Below are 24,580 nucleotides of genomic sequence, written 5' to 3'. Positions count from 1 at the left end.
CCACCATTCAGTTCATTTGACCATGACAATGCATTGCCTGAGTACCTGAAGACTTGCATTAGCTCCCCAAGTAAATGCCCAGGCTTTAGGATCAGCTGGCTTATACAGTCTTATGGCATGCAGGAGACCCTGGTCGGACAAATAACAAAAAGCAAATGGTTCCTATGTGACTGTAGTAGTGTGTAGACCAGGCCTGCATCTCAAATGGCACCCTATTCCATATTTAGTGCACTACTTTTGACCAGCACCCATAGATCTCTGATCAAAAGCATTGCACTATAGAGAGAACAGGGTGCCATTTGGGACCCAGTCAAGAGATCAGACCACCTCACTATAAGTGGTTAATTGGTGTCCTTGGCTGATACATAGTTCTGGGACACAGAGGGTCAGCGTTTGCTGTGGGCTTTGGCAAGCTGCACTACGCTGTTTAGACCAGTACTGTAGATACCCATTGGAGCTGGCTGTTTAGACCAGTACTGTAGATACCCATTGGAGCTGGCTGTTTAGACCAGTACTGTAGATACCCATTGGAGCTGGCTGTTTAGACCAGTACTGTAGATACCCATTGGAGCTGGCTGTGGAGAGCAGTACTGTAGATACCCATTGGAGCTGGCTGTTTAGACCAGTACTGTAGATACCCATTGGAGCTGGCTGTGTAGACCAGTACTGTAGATACCCATTGGAGCTGGCTGTTTAGACCAGTACTGTAGATACCCATTGGAGCTGGCTGTTTAGACCAGTACTGTAGATACCCATTGGAGCTGGCTGTTTAGACCAGTACTGTAGATACCCATTGGAGCTGGCTGTGGAGACCAGTACTGTAGATACCCATTGGAGCTGGCTGTGGAGACCAGTACTGTAGATACCCATTGGAGCTGGCTGTTTAGACCAGTACTGTAGATCCCCATTGGAGCTAGTAGGTGATGATCATTGACAGATATGACAGGGTTTAATGCCTCAGAAGAAAGAAAAAAAGCACTTTAAACATCTTTTGATCTGTCATTGTGTAAAAACAATATCAAACACAGTTCATAACAGATCTTCCCCCTCTCTCAGTATATCTCCTGACAGCTCTTACAGTACAGGGCTTTTTGTTTTTTCCATAATGTGTTCTTTCAGGAGTGTAGTGTTCAGTGGCAATTTTAGCATGTACATCTTGGTGGGGCAAACTCCCAAAAATGTTTTTAGATGCATGCCAGCAAAGCCACTACACAACACAACACAACACTAAATAATACATTATTGCACTATAATGGTGACAAATGGTTCCCACAAACTGTTAGGGCCTACATAACGCTGTCCCCACTGCAGAGCTTTCTTTTCCGCACCATGGAGTGAATCCTTACCCGACCGCCAAATAGTTCATTTACTGCCTTTAAAAAAAAATCATAGCTGATATGGCTGACTTGCTTAAACAAATGTGGTTTCTACTGACAATTGAGATGTACAAACTATGGCATAAAGGGATGATGAGCGGATAAGAGGCAATCCGTAATTTAGATTAAGACATTAATGAGCGAGCTAGGACGGACGTAGTCAATATAACTATTTGTTCAGCACTTTTGAAATGTACAGCGACAGAATTCAGAACATGGGCCGTTCTTACAGTGTTCTCCCTGTACACCAAGTCAGAACCGTAGGATGAATAAAGGGGGCATATAAGCATACAATGAAAGCTCTTACAATATTCGATGATGACATTTCTCTAAAAAAACAGGCTATAGGCTACATGTGCACCACCAAGTCAGAACAGTAGGCTAAGTTATGAGGGGGAAAGGGATCAAATTATTAGGGTGAGGCACATGGGCTACTAACAGCTTACTACACAACATACACTTAGTATTACTTTCTTAGCTACAGTATACACATCTCCCTGGCATATTACATCATTTATGCAGCAGCATACAAGACATTTCTGGACTCACCTTGTTGTGCTGTGCTCACTTGAACAGGAAGGTGGCGCGACGGTCCTTCGTGGGAAAATTTTGTCATCAAACTTTGTCATCAAAGTCTGGCATTCTCTGGATTTATGGTGCTTCAAGACAACTGGGAACTCTGTATATAGTATGTATAAGCTGGAAGTAGAGGCCTAAGCATTGTTGTTCACTAGTTTACTCCAATTAGGGAAGGGGTGGAGGGGTTGGAAAGTAATAAAGGGAAATATATTTTTAAAAAAGGATATGTATATATATGTATTTATATGTATGTGTATATGTATGTGTATATGTATGTGTATATGTATGTGTATATATATATATATAGATATTTGCGAGAGAAAAAAAACATATGGGGGATTGGAAGTGATGCAGACAATTACATTGATGGAAGTTACAATCTATCTGCAATATTAAAGCTGATCTACCCCCTAAAAAAAAAAAACATAAAAAATACTCTAGAGACAGCATGTTCTGCTTCCCAAATGGCACTGTGTTAGCTATATAATGCACGGCTTTTAACCAGGGCCCATAAGGAATACCATAAGGAATACCATAGGGAATACCATAGGGAATACCATAAGGAATACCATTGGGAATACCATAAGGAATACCATAGGGAATACCATTGGGAATACCATAGGGAATACCATTGGGAATACCATAAGGAATACCATAGGGAATACCATTGGGAATACCATAAGGAATACCATAGGGAATACCATTGGGAATACCATAGGGAATACCATAAGGAATACCATAGGGAATACCATTGGGAATACCATAAGGAATACCATAGGGAATACTGCATGACTGTAGCGGGTTTACTAACGCATTAGTTCTATTAGCTATGATGTAACTTTAGCTGATATGGGGACAACGATGTAGACTGTGTGTAGCGGTTTGGCTTGGAAAGGTTTGTTCGCCTGGTCACATACAGCTGATGTGTTGTGCATTGAAGTCCACTAACGAAGGGAAGAGCAGGAATACAACGTGGCTGTTATGACAGTGAACTCTGTTTACGGGTGATCAGGGGTGTATTCATTCCGCCGATTCTGTTGAAAAATATTTCTAAAACAGAAGCGAACGGAACAAAACGGGGATAAACATACCTGAATTTGTCCAACAGAAACTCTCGTTTGCAACTGTTGGACTAATGAATACACCCTTTATCAGCTAGATGCAGGCAAGAGTGTGCAAGGCGGTATTGAATGTCATTGTCTGTCACATCAAATCTGTCTCTCGACCTGTGTGCACCTACGTTGTAAACTTTCATTCATAGGCTAGGTTGTAGCAACGTCATGATGGGTACAGGGAACATGTTAGTATTATGTAGTAGCCTAAACCTATCGCTGTTACATAGGGAAAAAAAAAAAGGGTCCTCCAACATCTTAAACGGCACTGACCGCAACTGCTGTCAACACATACTGAACAGCTAACTGTCACGGATCCCCCCCGGTACTGCTGTCAACACATACTGAACAGCTAACTGTCACGGATCCCCCCCGGTACTGCTGTCAACACATACTGAAAAGCTAACTGTCACGGATCCCCCCCCCCGGTACTGCTGTCAACACATACTGAAAAGCTAACTGTCACGGATCCCCCCCGGTACTGCTGTCAACACATACTGAACAGCTAACTGTCACAGATCCCCCCCGGTACTGCTGTCAACACATACTGAAAAGCTAACTGTCACAGATCCCCCCCGGTACTGCTGTCAACACATACTGAAAAGCTAACTGTCACGGATCCCCCCCCCCGGTACTGCTGTCAACACATACTGAACAGCTAACTGTCACAGATCCCCCCCGGTACTGCTGTCAACACATACTGAACAGCTAACTGTCACAGATCCCCCCCGGTACTGCTGTCAACACATACTGAAAAGCTAACTGTCACAGATCCCCCCCGGTACTGCTGTCAACACATACTGAAAAGCTAACTGTCACGGATCCCCCCCCCCGGTACTGCTGTCAACACATACTGAACAGCTAACTGTCACAGATCCCCCCCGGTACTGCTGTCAACACATACTGAAAAGCTAACTGTCACGGATCCCCCCCCCCGGTACTGCTGTCAACACATACTGAAAAGCTAACTGTCACGGATCCCCCCCCCCCGGTACTGCTGTCAACACATACTGAACAGCTAACTGTCACAGATCCCCCCCGGTACTGCTGTCAACACATACTGAAAAGCTAACTGTCACGGATCCCCCCCCCCGGTACTGCTGTCAACACATACTGAAAAGCTAACTGTCACGGATCCCCCCCCCCCCGGTACTGCTGTCAACACATACTGAACAGCTAACTGTCACAGATCCCCCCCGGTACTGCTGTCAGCACATACTGAACAGCTAACTGTCACAGATCCCCCCCGGTACTGCTGTCAACACATACTGAAAAGCTAACTGTCACGGATCCCCCCCCCCGGTACTGCTGTCAACACATACTGAACAGCTAACTGTCACAGATCCCCCCCGGTACTGCTGTCAACACATACTGAAAAGCTAACTGTCACGGATCCCCCCCCCCGGTACTGCTGTCAACACATACTGAAAAGCTAACTGTCACGGATCCCCCCCCCCCGGTACTGCTGTCAACACATACTGAACAGCTAACTGTCACAGATCCCCCCCGGTACTGCTGTCAGCACATACTGAACAGCTAACTGTCACGGATCCCCCCCGGTACTGCTGCTCATTCCGTTCACCAGCTCCGGAGGTCTACGTCACCGGCCTTCTAGGTGTCAATTAACTAGATCATTACCACCAACCCCGGACTGTCTTGTCTCATTACCACACCTGGTTCCCATTCCCCCTGATTAGTATGTGTGTATATATGTGCCCTCTGTTCCCCATTGTCCTTGTCCATTATTGTCCCCATGTCCGTTGGTCTCGTGAGTACATTGTATTACGGGTTACATACCGTGGGATTCTGCTCTTGTTATTACGGGTCTCGTCCCGTGTATTATTTAGAGGTTCACGCCTCGCTCTTCTGTTTGGGTTCATCCCTGTGTTATATATATGTGTGTTTCTTTGGGCTTCGTCCCTGTCGTTTTCCATGACGTACCTTGTGTTGGGTGGAGTAAAATAAAAACCCTATTACATATTCCTGCGCCTGTCTCCTATCAGTATACGACGTGACACTTACGTTACAGACAGGAGCATTCTACATGGCAAACCCAATCCAAACTCATCTCCCGGCATGTCCAGCCCAACCATTATCTCAGCCAATTATGGCTAGCGGGAAGGTTCCTGTCTTTTTCCATGGCTAAACCAACTAGGCTGGTAATTTAACAATGTTATTCATATTTATGGACGGAATACAAGTTTGTTATTAAGGCACATGAAAGTTCACATGTTCCAGAAGGCATTTCTGGCCCAAAAAAAATGCATTTTGTATAACAAATAAATGTTTACGTTCAAATACTGCTCCTGTGAAGTACTGACGTGCGACCTACGGCCTAGTTTCCTGAAACGAGTCACAAATACAGTACATTTCCCTGTCCCATATTCTCTCTGTATATCCTCTTCCCTCTATACTGGGTTCTATGTGGATCCTCTATATTTTCATGAGCATAAATAAGAGAGGAATGTACACTACTATAAAAACCTCTTCATCTTTAAAGGCCCAGTGCAGTTATAAACATGATTCCACACCATGAGGTTGGAATAATACTGTGAAATGGTGAAAATTATGATAATGCCCTTTTAGTGTAAGAGCTGTTTGAAAAGACCGCCTGAAATGTCTTCCTGTTTTGGAGAGATGGTGTTTTGGCCTGCCTGGTGACATCACCAGGAGGTACAATTTGTTAGTAGACCAATAAGAAATAGAGTTCCAAACCTCTCGGCCAATAACAGCTAGTTTTCAGGTTTCCCCTCCCCACTCAGGCCACTCCCAGACAGTCCTAGCTTGAAAAATTGCTCTTTGCTAAGAAGCTTAAAATTTTTTTTTTTAAATCACATTAAAGTACTTCATTGTTACACAGAAATGATTTAATGTTGAGATAAAAACGCCTGCATTGGACCTTTAATAAAAGTTGAGTTTGCTCCTCTGCTGTGAGACCAGATCAGTCCATATCTCTCCTGATATCTCCACTCTAAAGCTGATACAATGTTAATGGGGCATCTAACGTAATTTCTTACTGTATCCTCTTTATCTGGCCTCAGGAGAGTAGCTGGAAATAGAGCTATGTCAAAGATAACCCATCCGCAGTAGGCTCTCACAGTCTAAACCTGACATCTGAACCTAAAATACCTCTCTGACAGTCTCTCAGTCTCAACCTGACATCTGAACCTAAAATACCTCTCTGACAGACTGACAACTGAACTGGCTCCAAATAGTGTCTATAACGTGAGATGCTCTGTCTGTGTTGATGGTCCCTTTCTACTGCACCGTTTTAGAAAATATATAACGTTAGCCATCGAGAACTACAAAGGTTTTTCTACTTTTCTCAACATTGATGCCCTGAATTTAGCAGGCATTATCAACATTTACATTTTAGCAGACGCTCTTATCCAGAGCGACTTACAGGAGCAATTAGGGTTAAGTGCCTTGCTCAAGGGCACATCGACAGATTTTTCACCTAGTCGGCTCGGGGATTAGAACCAACGACCTTTCGGTTACTGGCACAACGCTCTTAACCACTAAGCTACCTGCCGCCCCAACAACAGATCAGTTGGAAAAAGTTATGGGAGACTTTCAACACAGTGTGAAAAGGAGTGACTTTACACAATGCTGGCCAAACAAGATGTAGCTACAAACAGAACGGAGTTAAGTGGTTCCCGTCTTCTGTGAAGCATTCATCCAGATATTATACGGTTCTAATTTTGTCAGAAAGTTGTTTTCATTGTAAGTTAAAGCGTACTGTTAGCTAGCTAGCGAACGTTAGCTTGCTGGCTCGCTAGATAACGTTATGTGTACCGTTGAAGTCGGAAGTTTACATACACCTTAGCCAAATACATTTAAACTCTGTTTTTCACAATTCCTGACATTTAATCCTAGTAAAAATTCCCAGTTAGGATCAACACTTTATTTTAAGAATGTGAAATGTCAGAATAATAGTAGAGAGAATGATTTATTTCAGCTTTTATTTCTTTCATCACATTCCCAGTGGGTCAGAAGTTTACATACACTCAATTAGTATTTGGTAGCATTGCCTTTAAATTGTTTAACTTGGGTCAAACATTTCGGGTAGCCTTCCACAAGTTTCCCACAATACATTGGGTGAATTTTGGCCCATTCCTCCTGACAGAGCTGGTGTAACGGAATCAGGTTTGTAGGCCTCCTTGCTCGCACATGCTTTTTCAGTTCTGCCCACAAATGTTCTATAGGATTGAGGTCAGGGCTTTGTGATGGCCACTCCAATACCTTGACTTTGTTGTCCTTAAGCCATTTTGCCACAACTTTGGAAGTATGCTTGGGGTCATTGTCCATTTGGAAGACCCATTTGCGACCAAGCTTTAACTTCCTGACTGATGTCTTGAGATGTTGCTTCAATATATCCACATAATTTTCCTTCCTCATGATGCCATCTATTTTGTGAAGTGCACCAGTCCCTCCTTCAGCAAAGCACCCCCACAGCATGATGCTGCCACCCCCGTGCTTCATGGTTGGGATGGTGTTCTTCGGCTTGCAAGCAACCCCCTTTTTCCTCCAAACAAAACAATGGTCATTATGGCCAAACAGTTCTATTTTTGTTTCATCAGACCAGAGGACATTTCTCCAAAAAGTACGATCTTTGTCCCCATGTGCAGTTGCAAACCGTAGTCTGGCTTTTTTATGGCGGTTTTGGAGCAGTGGCTTCTTCCTTGCTGAGTGGCCTTTCAGGTTATGTCGATTTACTGTGGATATAGATACTTTTGTACCTGTTTCCTCCAGCATTTTCACAAGGTCCTTTGCTGTTGTTCTGGGATTGATTTGCACTTTTCGCACCAAAGCACGTTCATCTCTAGGAGACAACGCGTCTCCTTCCTGAGCGGTATGACGGCTGCGTGGTCCCATGGTGTTTATACTTGCGTACTATTGTTTGTACAGATGAACGTGGTACCTTCAGGTGTTTGGATTTTTTTTTTTTTTTTTTATTATTTTTTTTTTTTTAGGGGGGATGGATCAGCTTAATATTGCAGATAGAGTGTATCTTCTATCTATGTAATTGTCTGCATCACTTCCAATCCCCCATGTTTATTTTTATTTTTTATATATATATTCCCCTTTATTACTTTTCAACCCCACCATCCTTTCCCTACTTGGAGTAAATTAGTGAACAACAACGCCCAGGCCTCTACTTCCGGTCTATACTTACTATCTACACCTTATGGACAGAGTTAATTTTACAATAAGGTGTTTGGAAATTGCTCCCAAGGATGAACCAGACTTGTGGAGGTCTACAATTTTTTTCTGAGGTCTTTGCTGATTTATTTTGATTTTCCCATGATGTCAAGCAAAGAGGCACTGAGTTTGAAGGTAGGCCTTGAAATACATCCACAGGTACACCTCCAATTGACTCAAATGATGTCAATTAGCCTATCAGAAGCTTCTAAAGCCATGACATCATTTTCCGGAATTTTCCAAGCTGTTTAAAGGCACAGTCAACTTAGTGTATGTAAACTTCTGACTCACTGGAATTGTGATACAGTGAAATAATCTGTCTGTAAACATTTGTTGGAAAAATTACTTGTGTCATGCACAAAGTAGATGTCCTAACTAACTTGTCAAAACTATAGTTTGTTAACAAGAAATTTGTGGAGTGGTTAAAAAACGAGTTTTAATGACTCCAACCCAAGTGTATGTAAACTTCTGACTTCAACTGTATGATATGTGTGGTAATATTATTCGAATCAGAAAATCCATTTGCATTGCTAGTTATAGCCTAATGTTAGCTAGCTAACATTGAACCTAGTTGATTAGCTATAGCTACCTGCAGATTCATACTACAGCTATGACAATGTTTGTATTGGTAGTAGTATGAGTTGGGATTATGCCGGTTCATTGTTTAGCTAGCCAGCTACACGTCTAAACATAAGACTCCACTTCGCCAGATGATTACATGACCCATCTAGTTAGCCTGGTGTGTCTGGGGGTGATTACATGACCCATCTAGTTAGCCTGGTGTGTCTGGGGGTGATTACATGACCCATCTAGTTAGCCAGATGATTACATGACCCATCTAGTTAGCCTAGTGTGTCTGGGGGTGATTACATGACCCATCTAGTTAGCCTGGTGTGTCTGGGGGTGATTACATGACCCATCTAGTTAGCCTGGTGTGTCTGGGGGTGATTACATGACCCATCTAGTTAGCCAGATGATTACATGACCCATCTAGTTAGCCTGGTGTGTCTGGGGGTGATTACATGACCCATCTAGTTAGCCTGGTGTGTCTGGGGGTGATTACATGACCCATCTAGTTAGCCTGGTGATTACATGACCCATCTAGTTAGCCTGGTGTGTCTGGGGGTGATTACATGACCCATCTAGTTAGCCAGATGATTACATGACCCATCTAGTTAGCCTGGTGTGTCTGGGGGTGATTACATGACCCATCTAGTTAGCCTGGTGTGTCTGGGGGTGATTACATGACCCATCTAGTTAGCCTGGTGATTACATGACCCATCTAGTTAGCCTGGTGTGTCTGGGGGTGATTACATGACCCATCTAGTTAGCCAGATGATTACATGACCCATCTAGTTAGCCTGGTGTGTCTGGGGGTGATTACATGACCCATCTAGTTAGCCTGGTGTGTCTGGGGGTGATTACATGACCCATCTAGTTAGCCTGGTGTGTCTGGGGGTGATTACATGACCCATCTAGTTAGCCTGGTGATTACATGACCCATCTAGTTAGCCTGGTGTGTCTGGGGGTGATTACATGACCCATCTAGTTAGCCAGATGATTACATGACCCATCTAGTTAGCCTGGTGTGTCTGGGGGTGATTACATGACCCATCTAGTTAGCCTGGTGTGTCTGGGGGTGATTACATGACCCATCTAGTTAGCCTGGTGTGTCTGGGGGTGATTACATGACCCATCTAGTTAGCCAGATGATTACATGACCCATCTAGTTAGCCTAGTGTGTCTGGGGGTGATTACATGACCCATCTAGTTAGCCTGGTGTGTCTGGGGGTGATTACATGACCCATCTAGTTAGCCTGGTGATTACATGACCCATCTAGTTAGCCTGGTGTGTCTGGGGGTGATTACATGACCCATCTAGTTAGCCAGATGATTACATGACCCATCTAGTTAGCCTGGTGTGTCTGGGGGTGATTACATGACCCATCTAGTTAGCCTGGTGATTACATGACCCATCTAGTTAGCCTGGTGTGTCTGGGGGTGATTACATGACCCATCTAGTTAGCCAGATGATTACATGACCCATCTAGTTAGCCTGGTGTGTCTGGGGGTGATTACATGACCCATCTAGTTAGCCTGGTGTGTCTGGGGGTGATTACATGACCCATCTAGTTAGCCTGGTGTGTCTGGGGGTGATTACATGACCCATCTAGTTAGCCTAGTGTGTCTGGGGGTGATTACATGACCCATCTAGTTAGCCAGATGATTACATGACCCATCTAGTTAGCCTGGTGTGTCTGGGGGTGATTACATGACCCATCTAGTTAGCCAGGTGTGTCTGGGGGTGATTACGGCCATCTATTGTATTTCATGAACATGTGTACATGTCTAGACAATAGTGACCCATCCACTCAGCTAGATGTGGCTGGGGGTTGGTTATAGCATTTCCTTCACATGACCCATCAATTTAGACAAGTGTGTCGGCTAAGCATCATCTAATAATTGTGAAAATGAATACAATATTTTTATCTGGACACTTTCTGTTTTTGATATTGCTACTATGCAAGTAACCATTTCACTGTACCGTTTACACCTTCTGTATCCTGTGCATGTGACAAATACATTTACATTGTATTTGATATAGTGTGTGTTTACCAGAGACGGTAATGTGAAGAACAACTTGACCTGCACCAAAGTCAGATTAGGATACAGGCCAAGGACTAGATAAAGTGTATTTTTATCTGGTATTTTTCCTTATTGTAGGCTACAACTTTTACCACTTTTAGTCTTGAAATCTTTGGTTGTTTACTAAACTACTCACTCTGTTTAGCACATGGCCTCACATGTGAATCCTTAAAGAGATGGGCGGGGCTAAGGCTTTAGAGGGTGTGAACGATGCTGAATGGGTGTAGACAAAGAAGAGCTCTCCAGCTCTCAAATTTTGCTGCATAGGTCCGAATCGAGGCGGTCGGTCACATATTGTCGCAAAACATCAGATAATGAACTTGGCGAGTTTGCTCTTCAGAATGATTACTTTGAACAAAACTGGATGAAGAGTGTTGCTGCTGAAAAACAGCACTGAACCAGATAAGAGGTAATAAAATAAAAAATAAAAACATTACCTGAAATGTTTGAAAAATCAAGTCAAAAGCACTCAGGGGTGCCATTGTGGTTCTCTAAACACCGGAGACAAGCACAATAAGAGGTAGGAAAATGTTACAAAAACACAACGAATTAGTTTGACTCAACATCAATGCATTGTCACCATAGGACTCCTTGGGAATTATGAAGCGTACTGTAAAGCACAGGAACATCTAGCTAGTCCCCATGCTGGCTGTGTTGTCATGATTCATTCTGAAGGAGAAGGAGCTGAATGTGTTCCAGCGAGCCCTGCCTGGGCCCTGCCTGCGCTCCTCGTGGCACACACAGACACACAACCACACACATATGCACACACGCACAGACACACACGCATGCACACACAAATGCACACGCACACACACATATGCACACACGGAAACATACAAACACTCTGTCTCCTCTCCTCCTGGCCTTGCCAAGGAGAGCCACTGACTGGCTTTAAGTTGTGAATATTTAATGTTCAGTTCAGAACCCATTTCACCACTAAAGGATCTGTATGCATTCCAAATGGCACCCTATTTCACAGGACGAGGACCAGGACGAGGACCAGGACGAGGACCAGGACGAGGACCAGGACGAGGACCAGGACGAGGACCAGGACGAGGAACAGGACGAGGACCAGGACGAGGACCAGGACGAGGACCAGGACGAGGACCAGGACGAGGACCAGGACGAGGAACAGGAAGAGGAACAGGAAGAGGAACAGGAAGAGGTACAGGAAGAGGAACAGGAACAGGAAGAGGAACAGGACGAGGACCAGGACGAGGACCAGGACGAGGACCAGGACGAGGACCAGGACGAGGACCAGGACGAGGACCAGGACGAGGACCAGGACGAGGACCAGGACGAGGAACAGGAAGAGGTACAGGAAGAGGAACAGGAAGAGGAACAGGACGAGGAACAGAACGAGGAACAGGACGAGGAACAGGACGAGGAACAGGACGAGGTACAGGACGAGGAACAGAACGAGGAACAGGACGAGGAACAGAACGAGGTACAGGACGAGGAACAGGACGAGGAACAGGAAGAGGAACAGGACGAGGACCAGGACGAGGACCAGGACGAGGAACAGGACGAGGAACAGGACGAGGACCAGGACGAGGAACAGGACGAGGACCAGGACGAGGACCAGGACGAGGAACAGGAAGAGGAACAGGACGAGGAACAGGAAGAGGAACAGGACGAGGAACAGGAAGAGGAACAGGACGAGGAACAGGAAGAGGAACAGGACGAGGAACAGGAAGAGGAACAGGAAGAGGAACAGGAAGAGGAACAGGACGAGGTACACTCCTCCGTGTGTAGCCAGTTGATGTGATAACTGTCTTGTGGGTTGACAGAAATACTTCCCCAAAACGTTCTCAATTAAATGTTAACTGCAAAGTAGGCTTACCTGGCAGAAGTATATCATGAGGAAGTATATCATGAGGAAGTATATCATGAGGAAGTCTATCATTTGTATCTATTATTTGTTATTTGCAAACTTTGCCATAAAATGAGTAGCAGCAGTACAGAACCATCACTAGACCAGCACATTAGATTCGTAATTAAAGGGCCAGATGCACAATTAAAGGGACAGATGCCCAATTAAAGGGCCAGATGCACAATTAAAGGGCCAGATGCCCAATTAAAGGGCCAGATGCACAATTAAAGGGGAATTACACTAAAAAAGCAAAAAAAATCATTTTCTTCCAAACCTGAAATAAATGGTCTTCTGATGTGATTTAAGCATTGCCATGGACTCAGAACATCTATTTTCGTTGTTTCTCTACGAACAATTGTAATTTTGAGAGTGAAAAACAAACAAATATCTAAAACCATGACAAATAAAACTGAGAAAACATAACTTGCGAAAATATAAAAAATCATTTGGGGAAGAAATCGCAGATTTTATAGGGCCCCCATTTGAGTTTTTTTTATTAACCATTATTTAGTGACAGAAAACATAGCAGACTACTTTCTCTTTAAGGACCCTGGGAAGAGTTGCATGGGAGAGGAGAAGAGAAGAATGGGCCTATTTGATAGGTAGAAAGAAATGAGTAGCTCACATGTCAGAAGAGGCTGGAGAACACTGGTTTAGTGTGATATTATAAGGTGGATTATCTGTTTAGTGTGATATTATCAGGTGGATTATCTGTTTAGTGTGATATTATCAGGTGGATTATCTGTTTAGCGTGATATTATAAAGTGGATTATCTGTTTAGTGTGATATTATCAGGTGGATTATCTGTTTAGTGTGATATTATCAGGTGGATTATCTGTTTAGTGTGATATTATCAGGTGGATTATCTGTTTAGTGTGATATTATCAGGTGGATTATCTGTTTAGTGTGATATTATCAGGTGGATTATCTGTTTAGTGTGATATTATAAGGTGGATTATCTGTTTAGTGTGATATTACAAGTGTGGATTATCTGTTTAGTGTGATATTATAAAGTGGATTATCTGTTTAGTGTGATATTACAAGTGTGGATTATCTGTTTAGTGTGATATTATAAGGTGGATTATCTGTTTAGTGTGATATTACAAGGTGGATTATCTGTTTAGTGTGATATTACAAGGTGGATTATCTGTTTAGTGTGATATTATAAGGTGGATTATCTGTTTAGTGTGATATTACAAGGTGGATTATCTGTTTAGTGTGATATTATAAGGTGGATTATCTGTTTAGTGTAATATTATAAAGTGGATTATCTGTTTAGTGTGATATTATAAGGTGGATTATCTGTTTAGTGTGATATTATAAAGTGGATTATCTGTTTAGTGTGATATTATAAGGTGGATTATCTGTTTAGTGTGATATTATAAGGTGGATTATCTGTTTAGTGTGATATTATAAAGTGGATTATCTGTTTAGTGTGATATTATAAAGTGGATTATCTGTTTAGTGTGATATTATAAAGTGGATTATCTGTTTAGTGTAATATTATCAGGTGGATTATCTGTTTAGTGTGATATTATAAAGTGGATTATCTGTTTAGTGTGATATTATAAAGTGGATTATCTGTTTAGTGTGATATTATAAAGTGGATTATCTGTTTAGTGTGATATTATAAAGTGGATTATCTGTTTAGTGTGATATTATAAAGTGGATTATCTGTTTAGTGTGATATTATAAGGTGGATTATCTGTTTAGTGTGATATTATAAGGTGGAGTATCTGTTTAGTGTGATATTATAAGGTGGATTATCTGTTTAGTGTGATATTATGAAGTGGATTATCTGTTTAGTGTGATATTATAAAGTGGATTATCTGTTTAGTGTGATATTATAAGGTGGATTATCTGTTTAATGTGATATTATAAGGTGGATTATCTGTTTAGTGTGATATTATAATGGATTATCTGTTTAGTGTGATATTATAAAGTGGATTATCTGTTTAGTGTGATATTATAAAGTGGATTATCTGTTTAGTGTGATATTATAAAGTGGATTATCTGTTTAGTGTGATATTATAAGGTGGATTATCTGTTTAGTGTGATATTATAAAGTGGATTATCTGTTTAGTGTGATATTATAAAGTGGATTATATGTTTAGTGTGATATTACAAGGTGGATTATCTGTTTAGTGTGATATTATAAGGTGGATTATCTGTTTAGTGTGATATTATAAGGGGGATTATCTGTTTAGTGTGATATTATAAAGTGGATTATCTGTTTAGTGTAATATTATCAGGTGGATTATCTGTTTAGTGTGATATTATAAAGTGGATTATCTGTTTAGTGTAATATTATCAGGTGGATTATCTGTTTAGTGTGATATTATAAAGTGGATTATCTGTTTAGTGTGATATTATAAGGTGGATTATCTGTTTAGTGTGATATTATGAAGTGGATTATCTGTTTAGTGTGATATTATAAGGTGGATTATCTGTTTAGTGTGATATTATAAGGTGGATTATCTGTTTAGTGTGATATTATAAAGTGGATTATCTGTTTAGTGTGATATTATAAAGTGGATTATCTGTTTAGTGTGATATTATAAAGTGGATTATCTGTTTAGTGTAATATTATCAGGTGGATTATCTGTTTAGTGTGATATTATAAAGTGGATTATCTGTTTAGTGTGATATTATAAAGTGGATTATCTGTTTAGTGTGATATTCTAAGGTGGATTATCTGTTTAGTGTGATATTATAAAGTGGATTATCTGTTTAGTGTGATATTATAAAGTGGATTATCTGTTTAGTGTGATATTATAAAGTGGATTATCTGTTAAGTGTGATATTATAAGGTGGATTATCTGTTTAGTGTGATATTATAAGGTGGATTATCTGTTTAGTGTGATATTATAAAGTGGATTATCTGTTTAGTGTGATATTATAAAGTGGATTATCTGTTTAGTGTGATATTATAAAGTGGATTATCTGTTTAGTGTGATATTATAAGGTGGATTATCTGTTTAGTGTGATATTATAATGGATTATCTGTTTAGTGTGATATTATAAAGTGGATTATCTGTTTAGTGTGATATTATAAGGTGGATTATCTGTTTAGTGTGATATTATAAAGTGGATTATCTGTTTAGTGTAATATTATCAGGTGGATTATCTGTTTAGTGTGATATTATAAGGTGGATTATCTGTTTAGTGTGATATTATCAAGTGGATTATCTGTTTAGTGTGATATTATCAGGTGGATTATCTGTTTAGTGTGATATTATAAGGTGGATTATCTGTTTAGTGTGATATTATAAAGTGGATGATCTGTTTAGTGTGATATTATAAAGTGGATTATCTGTTTAGTGTAATATTATCAGGTGGATTATCTGTTTAGTGTGATATTATAAAGTGGATTATCTGTTTAGTGTAATATTATCAGGTGGATTATCTGTTTAGTGTGATATTATAAAGTGGATTATCTGTTTAGTGTGATATTATAAGGTGGATTATCTGTTTAGTGTGATATTATAAAGTGGATTATCTGTTTAGTGTGATATTATAAAGTGGATTATCTGTTTAGTGTGATATTATAAGGTGGATTATCTGTTTAGTGTGATATTATAAAGTGGATTATCTGTTTAGTGTGATATTATAAAGTGGATTATCTGTTTAGTGTGATATTATAAAGTGGATTATCTGTTTAGTGTAATATTATCAGGTGGATTATCTGTTTAGTGTGATATTATAAGGTGGATTATCTGTTGAGTGTGATATTATAAAGTGGATTATCTGTTTAGTGTGATATTATAAGGTGGATGATCTGTTTAGTGTGATATTATAAGGTGGATTATCTGTTTAGTGTGATATTATAAAGTGGATTATCTGTTTAGTGTGATATTATAAAGTGGATTATCTGTTTAGTGTGATATTATAAGGTGGATTATCTGTTTAGTGTGATATTATAAGGTGGATTATCTGTTTAGTGTGATATTATAATGGATTATCTGTTTAGTGTGATATTATAAAGTGGATTATCTGTTTAGTGTGATATTATAAGGTGCATTATCTGTTTAGTGTGATATTATAAAGTGGATTATCTGTTTAGTGTAATATTATCAGGTGGATTATCTGTTTAGTGTGATATTATCAAGTGGATTATCTGTTTAGTGTGATATTATAAAGTGGATTATCTGTTTAGTGTGATATTATAAAGTGGATTATCTGTTTAGTGTGATATTATAAAGTGGATTATCTGTTAAGTGTGATATTATAAGGTGGATTATCTGTTTAGTGTGATATTATAAGGTGGATTATCTGTTTAGTGTGATATTATAAGGTGCATTATCTGTTTAGTGTGATATTATAAAGTGGATTATCTGTTTAGTGTAATATTATCAGGTGGATTATCTGTTTAGTGTGATATTATCAAGTGGATTATCTGTTTAGTGTGATATTATCAAGTGGATTATCTGTTTAGTGTGATATTATAAGGTGGATTATCTGTTTAGTGTGATATTATAAAGTGGATGATCTGTTTAGTGTGATATTATAAAGTGGATTATCTGTTTAGTGTAATATTATCAGGTGGATTATCTGTTTAGTGTGATATTATAAAGTGGATTATCTGTTTAGTGTGATATTATAAAGTGGATTATCTGTTTAGTGTGATATTATAAGGTGGATTATCTGTTTAGTGTGATATTATAAGGTGGATTATCTGTTTAGTGTGATATTATAAAGTGGATTATCTGTTTAGTGTGATATTATAAAGTGGATTATCTGTTTAGTGTGATATTATAAGGTGGATTATCTGTTTAGTGTGATATTATAAGGTGGATTATCTGTTTAGTGTGATATTATAATGGATTATCTGTTTAGTGTGATATTATAAAGTGGATTATCTGTTTAGTGTGATATTATAAGGTGCATTATCTGTTTAGTGTGATATTATAAAGTGGATTATCTGTTTAGTGTAATATTATCAGGTGGATTATCTGTTTAGTGTGATATTATCAAGTGGATTATCTGTTTAGTGTGATATTATCAAGTGGATTATCTGTTTAGTGTGATATTATAAGGTGGATTATCTGTTTAGTGTGATATTATAAAGTGGATGATCTGTTTAGTGTGATATTATAAAGTGGATGATCTGTTTAGTGTGATATTATAAAGTGGATTATCTGTTTAGTGTAATATTATCAGGTGGATTATCTGTTTAGTGTGATATTATAAAGTGGATTATCTGTTTAGTGTGATATTATAAGGTGGATTATCTGTTTAGTGTGATATTATAAAGTGCATTATCTGTTTAGTGTGATATTATAAGGTGGATTATCTGTTTAGTGTGATATTATAAGGTGGATTATCTGTTTAGTGTGATATTATAAAGTGGATTATCTGTTTAGTGTAATATTATCAGGTGGATTATCTGTTTAGTGTGATATTATAAGGTGGATTATCTGTTTAGTGTGATATTATCAAGTGGATTATCTGTTTAGTGTGATATTATCAGGTGGATTATCTGTTTAGTGTGATATTATAAGGTGGATTATCTGTTTAGTGTGATATTATAAAGTGGATGATCTGTTTAGTGTGATATTATAAAGTGGATTATCTGTTTAGTGTAATATTATCAGGTGGATTATCTGTTTAGTGTGATATTATAAAGTGGATTATCTGTTTAGTGTAATATTATCAGGTGGATTATCTGTTTAGTGTGATATTATAAAGTGGATTATCTGTTTAGTGTGATATTATAAAGTGGATTATCTGTTTAGTGTGATATTATAAAGTGGATTATCTGTTTAGTGTGATATTATAAAGTGGATTATCTGTTTAGTGTGATATTATAAGGTGGATTATCTGTTTAGTGTGATATTATAAAGTGGATTTGTCACGGTTCAGACAGACGACCAGAGGACCACAATTGCGTCACACCAGAAAGTTTATTAAAACTTAAGGGAAAAGGGAAGTAGGGAGTGAGTGAAGGCTCCAGGGGTAACAGGGATCCCGTCCAATGTGCTGGGTCTGTGCCCCCCCCCAGTGGCAGCGATGCGTCCTATGAAGCCGGTGGTGGGTGGTCCAGAAGTCCTGGGGGGGGGGGAGACACAGACACAACAGGGCGGATGAAACAAGGCAGCAGTACAGTTCAAGGGAAATCCAAATACGTAGTAGCAAGGCAGAAGGCTGGTCAGAGTTACCGGGATCGAAGAGTAGTCAGGAGTCGTTATGGCAAAAAGCAGGTCTGGATCTCCTGGGGCAGAAGAGTATCCAAACATCAGGCAGGTCCGGGAACACAAAACCAGGGTGAGCCAGAAGCGCGAGCAAACAGGTTCCGGGTGTGAGCTTTGCAGACGATCTGACAAAGGAGAGCTGAAAGACAGGGCTTTAAATACTGGGAGAGGTAGTGGGTAATGCAGCGCAGCTGGCAGAGTAATTAGAGCAGAGCAGAGCAGGGACAGGTGGAGCTAGTTAGGCTGAGTAGAGAGAGTGGTGAGCAGAGTGGAAGAAAATTAAGGTGGTAACCCGGTGGAGTGAGAGGCTCATGACAGAACCCCCCCCCCAAGGGACGGCCCCAGAAGTCCCAAGAGCAACACCACGCCGGGCGGGAGGAGGGGAGCCGGAGGAGGGCTAGAACTCCTCCGAACGGTCCGAGTGAACGTCCTCATCCTCGGAGGAAGCCGGAGGGCCGTGGTCGGGAGATGGGACAGGTCCCGAGACAGGATCAGGCACAGGACAGGAAGCCGAGCGGGCAGGACGGTTAGGGACCCCTCTGGGGCGGCCCCTACGGATTGCAGGTTGATCAGGATGCCGTTGGTGGAAGGCGGTGATGAGAGTCCTATCCACAATCCGACTAGCTGGCACCCAGGTCCTTTCCTCAGGTCCATAGCCCTCCCAGTCAATGAGGTACTGGAGACCCCTACCCCTCCGTCTGGACCGAAGCAGGCGGCGGACGGTGTAAACCAGACCACCATCGACGAGCCGTGGAGGAGGAGGACAAGGCGCAGCAGGGACCAGCGGACTCTCATGAATGGGCTTAATCTTAGACACATGGAAAGTGGGGTGCACCCTCAGGGAATTAGGCAGTTGGAGCCGGACAGCAGTTGGGCTAATCACTCTTATGATAGGGAATGGGCCAATGAACCGAGGTGCCAGCTTCTGCGACTCCACCCTGAGTGGCAGGTTCTTCGATGACAACCACACCCTTTGACCAACATGGTAGGTGGGAGCAGGAATTCTCCGACGGTTGGCCCCGGTAGTGTAGCTGGCAACGGATCTGAGGAGTGTGGCTCGGGCTTGTGACCAGGTGCGGCGACATCGACGGGCAAAAGCAAGTGCAGATGGGCAAGTAACCTCCTCTTCCTGGCTGGCAAATAGAGGAGGCTGGTATCCATAAACACATTGGAAAGGGGACATACCGATGGCAGAGCAGGTCAGAGAATTGTGTGCGTACTCCACCCATGTCAATTGCTGCGACCAGGAGTGGGGGTTGCGTGAAGTCATGCATCGCAGTGCCTTCTCGAGCTCCTGATTTGCCCGCTCTGACTGCCCATTGGATTGGGGATGGAATCCGGAAGTCAGACTGACTGTGGCTCCCAGCAGGTGACAGAACTCCTTCCAAAAAGCGGAGGAGAATTGTGGACCACGGTCAGAAACTACATCCTTTGGCAGTCCGTGGATCCGGAAGACGTGTTCCAGGACCACCTGGGCGGTCTCCTTGGCGGTTGGGAGCTTGGGGAGGGGAATGAAGTGTGCCATCTTGCTGAATCGGTCAACTATGGTGAGAATGACGGTCATGCCACTTGAAGGGGGCAGCCCCGTGACAAAGTCAAGGGCGATGTGAGACCAGGGACGTCTGGGCACAGGCAGGGGCTGCAGCAATCCGGCTGGTGGCTGGCAGGACGACTTGTGTTGGTTGCAGATGGGGCAGGCTTGGACGAATTCCCGTACATCCTTTCTCAGAGAGGGCCACCAGAACCTCTGGGCGAGCAGGTTGTAAGTGCGGGTGGAGCCAGGGTGACAAGCTAGGCGGGAGTCATGTCCCCACTGAACGACCTGGGACCTCAGGTTTTCGGGGACAAAAAGGCGGTCAGCTGGGCAAGTGCTGGGACCTGGCTGGTTACGGAGAGCTTCCAGCACCTGTTCCTCAACAGCCCAGGTCAGAGCTGCTACGATGCAGGGACTTGGCAGAATCGACACAGGGTCCTTGGAGGGGGTGTCATCCTTCTGGAATTGACGGGAGAGGGCGTCTGGCTTGGTGTTGCGTGATCCAGGCCGGTATGACAGAGTGAAATTAAACCTGGTGAAGAACAGGGCCCAGCGGGACTGCCTGGAGTTCAACCGTTTGGCCGTGCGGATGTACTCCAAGTTCTTATGATCGGTCCAAACGAGAAATGGAATGGTGGACCCCTCCAGCCAGTGACGCCACTCCTCCAAGGCAAGCTTCACAGCCAGCAGCTCACGGTTCCCTATGTCATAATTGCACTCAGAGGGGGACAACCGACGTGAGAAAAAGGCACAGGGATGGAGCTTCCTATCCTCCGCAGCCCACTGAGAAATCACAGCACCAACTCCCACATCCGAGGCGTCCACCTCCACAATGAATTGCCGGTCCACATCAGGCATCTGGAGGATGGGAGCGGAGGTGAACCTCACCTTGAGGGTACTGAAGGCTTTGTCGGCTGCTGGGGTCCAGGTGAAGGGTTGCTTGGTGCTGGTTAGAGCAGTGAGAGGGGCAGCAACGGTACTGTAGTTCCGGATAAACTTTCTATAGAAGTTAGCAAACCCCAGAAACTGTTGCAGCTTCTTTCTGTTCTCCGGAACTGGCCATGAAGTGACTGCTGATACTTTGGCAGGATCCATTTGGATACTTCCCTCTGCCACTATGTACCCCAGGAAGGCCACTGTCTTGACGTGAAACTCACATTTCTCTGCCTTGGCGTAGAGGGAATTCTCCAGAAGACGGTGAAGGACTTGCTGGACATGGCGGGTGTGTTCAGACAGGTTTCTGGAGTAGATTAAGATGTCATCCAGGTAAACGAAGACAAACTTGTTTAACATGTCCCGCAGTACATCATTCACTAGAGCCTGGAACACAGCAGGAGCATTGGTGAGGCCAAAAGGCATAACCAGATACTCGTAGTGGCCTGTTGGTGTATTGAATGCGGTTTTCCATTCATCTCCCTCCCGGATCCGCACTAGGTGGTAAGCGTTTCTGAGATCCAACTTGGTAAAAACAGTGGCTCCCTGGAGCAACTCAAAAGCAGAGGTGAGCAGAGGCAGAGGGTAACGGTTTTTCACTGTGATGTCGTTGAGTCCCCTGTAGTCGATGCAGGGGCGAAGAGATCCGTCCTTCTTCCCCACAAAGAAGAAGCCAGCACCAGCAGGAGATGAAGATGAACGGATTAATCCTGCGGACAGAGAGCCATTGATGTAGTCCTCCATGGACTTTCTTTCAGGAGCAGACAACGAATAAAGACGGCCCTTTGGAGGGGCTGTTCCAGGGAGGAGGTCGATGGCACAGTCGTACGGTCGGTGAGGGGGCAGAGATGTGGCTCTTGCTTTGTTAAACACTTCTCTGAGACCATGGTAGCATTCTGGGACATTGGAGAGGTCAGGAGCGGAGTTAGTAGGTACTGGCCGAGGGGGTAGTGCGGCAGCAAGCAGGCAGGTTCGGTGGCAGTCCTCTCCCCACTCCCTGATCACCCCGGTCACCCAGTCGAGCTGAGGGTTGTGCCGGCGGAGCCATGGGTAACCCAGGATGAGGGGTTGGCCTGGAGAGGGGAGCAGGTGAAACTGGATAGTTTCTTGATGGTTTCCGGACAGACCCATCGAGACCGGGGCCGTGACATGAGTGACCGATCCGAGTAAGTGTCCGTCCAGTGCCCGGGCAGGAATAGGAGGTGTCAAACGGAGGTTCTCCAGTCCCAGTTGGCGTGCCAGCTTGATGTCCATTATGTTGGCTTCGGCGCCAGAATCCACCAGAGCAGCCAGGGTGTGAGTTGAGTCAGAGAGGCGGAGGTGAACTTGCAGCAGGGGTTTGCGGTCGGAGGACTGGATGGTCATTGAACTCAACCGGACTCCCCCTATGCCCGGTGAGCTTCGGCCCTTTAAAGGGCAGGTTACCACACGATGTCCCTCACCTCCACAATAGAGGCAGAGGTTTGAGGTGAAGCGGCGCTGGCGCTCTGCAGGAGTGAGAGAGGCTCGCCCAATCTCCATAGGCTCAGACTGATCAAGCTGACCTGGGTGAGTGGCAGTAGATGACAGGAGCCCAGTCGGATCTCTCCGAATGCCGGTAGTAGGTGGACCTTGGCGCCCCCTCTCACGACGACGGGTCTGTATCCTTCTGTCGATCCTGACAGTCAGTGCGATGGCTTCATCAAGAGTGGAAGGCAGTTCATGGGAGACCAACTCGTCCTTGATATAGTCAGCCAAACTATGGAAGAACGCGTCCACCAACGATGGTGTGTTCCAAGAACTTCGTCTAGCCAGGGTTCGGAAGTCGATGGAATGGTCTGCGACTGTACGTCTGCCTTGTCGAATACTGAACAGTTCACGAGACGCCTCTGCGGTTGGTGAATCCAGGTCAAACACCTTCAGCATCTCCTCAGCAAACAGGTCGAAGGCTGCACATGCGGGGGTTTGACGTTCGAACTCTGCTGTTCCCCAGAGTCGAGCTCGGCCCGTCAGGTGAGTGATGGCATACCCAACTTTAGCCCCCTCCGTGGCGAAGGTCCTTGGCTGCAAGGAGAACTGAAGTCGGCAGCTAGTCAGGAATGGCCGGACCTGGGTTGAATCGCCGTTGAACCGCTCGGGGTTTCCAATCTTGGGTTCCGGAGCAGCGGCTGCAATGACCGGGGCAGGTAACTCGGGGGCAGGGCTGGTGGGCAGACTGGCTGGGGTAAGGTTGGTGAGGAGTTGAATGATCATGGCGAGTTGTTGTTGCTGCTGCTGGAACTGCTGCTCATGCTCGTCGGTTTCCATGTCGGGGGAAGTGTGCGCTGAGTCCATAATGGTCAGATCGTACTGTCACGGTTCAGACAGACGACCAGAGGACCACAATTGCGTCACACCAGAAAGTTTATTAAAACTTAAGGGAAAAGGGAAGTAGGGAGTGAGTGAAGGCTCCAGGGGTAACAGGGATCCCGTCCAATGTGCTGGGTCTGTGCCCCCCCCCAGTGGCAGCGATGCGTCCTATGAAGCCGGTGGTGGGTGGTCCAGAAGTCCTGGGGGGGGGGGAGACACAGACACAACAGGGCGGATGAAACAAGGCAGCAGTACAGTTCAAGGGAAATCCAAATACGTAGTAGCAAGGCAGAAGGCTGGTCAGAGTTACCGGGATCGAAGAGTAGTCAGGAGTCGTTATGGCAAAAAGCAGGTCTGGATCTCCTGGGGCAGAAGAGTATCCAAACATCAGGCAGGTCCGGGAACACAAAACCAGGGTGAGCCAGAAGCGCGAGCAAACAGGTTCCGGGTGTGAGCTTTGCAGACGATCTGACAAAGGAGAGCTGAAAGACAGGGCTTTAAATACTGGGAGAGGTAGTGGGTAATGCAGCGCAGCTGGCAGAGTAATTAGAGCAGAGCAGAGCAGGGACAGGTGGAGCTAGTTAGGCTGAGTAGAGAGAGTGGTGAGCAGAGTGGAAGAAAATTAAGGTGGTAACCCGGTGGAGTGAGAGGCTCATGACAGGATTATCTGTTTAGTGTGATATTATAAAGTGGATTATCTGTTTAGTGTGATATTATAAAGTGGATTATCTGTTTAGTGTAATATTATCAGGTGGATTATCTGTTTAGTGTGATATTATAAGGTGGATTATCTGTTGAGTGTG

This window comes from Coregonus lavaretus, assembly GCF_964263955.1.
Source record: "Coregonus lavaretus genome assembly, chromosome: 29".
NCBI classification, from domain to species: domain Eukaryota; kingdom Metazoa; phylum Chordata; class Actinopteri; order Salmoniformes; family Salmonidae; genus Coregonus; species Coregonus lavaretus.
The sequence above is the reverse complement of the archived record's forward strand: the minus strand, read 5'-3'. Positions refer to the sequence as shown.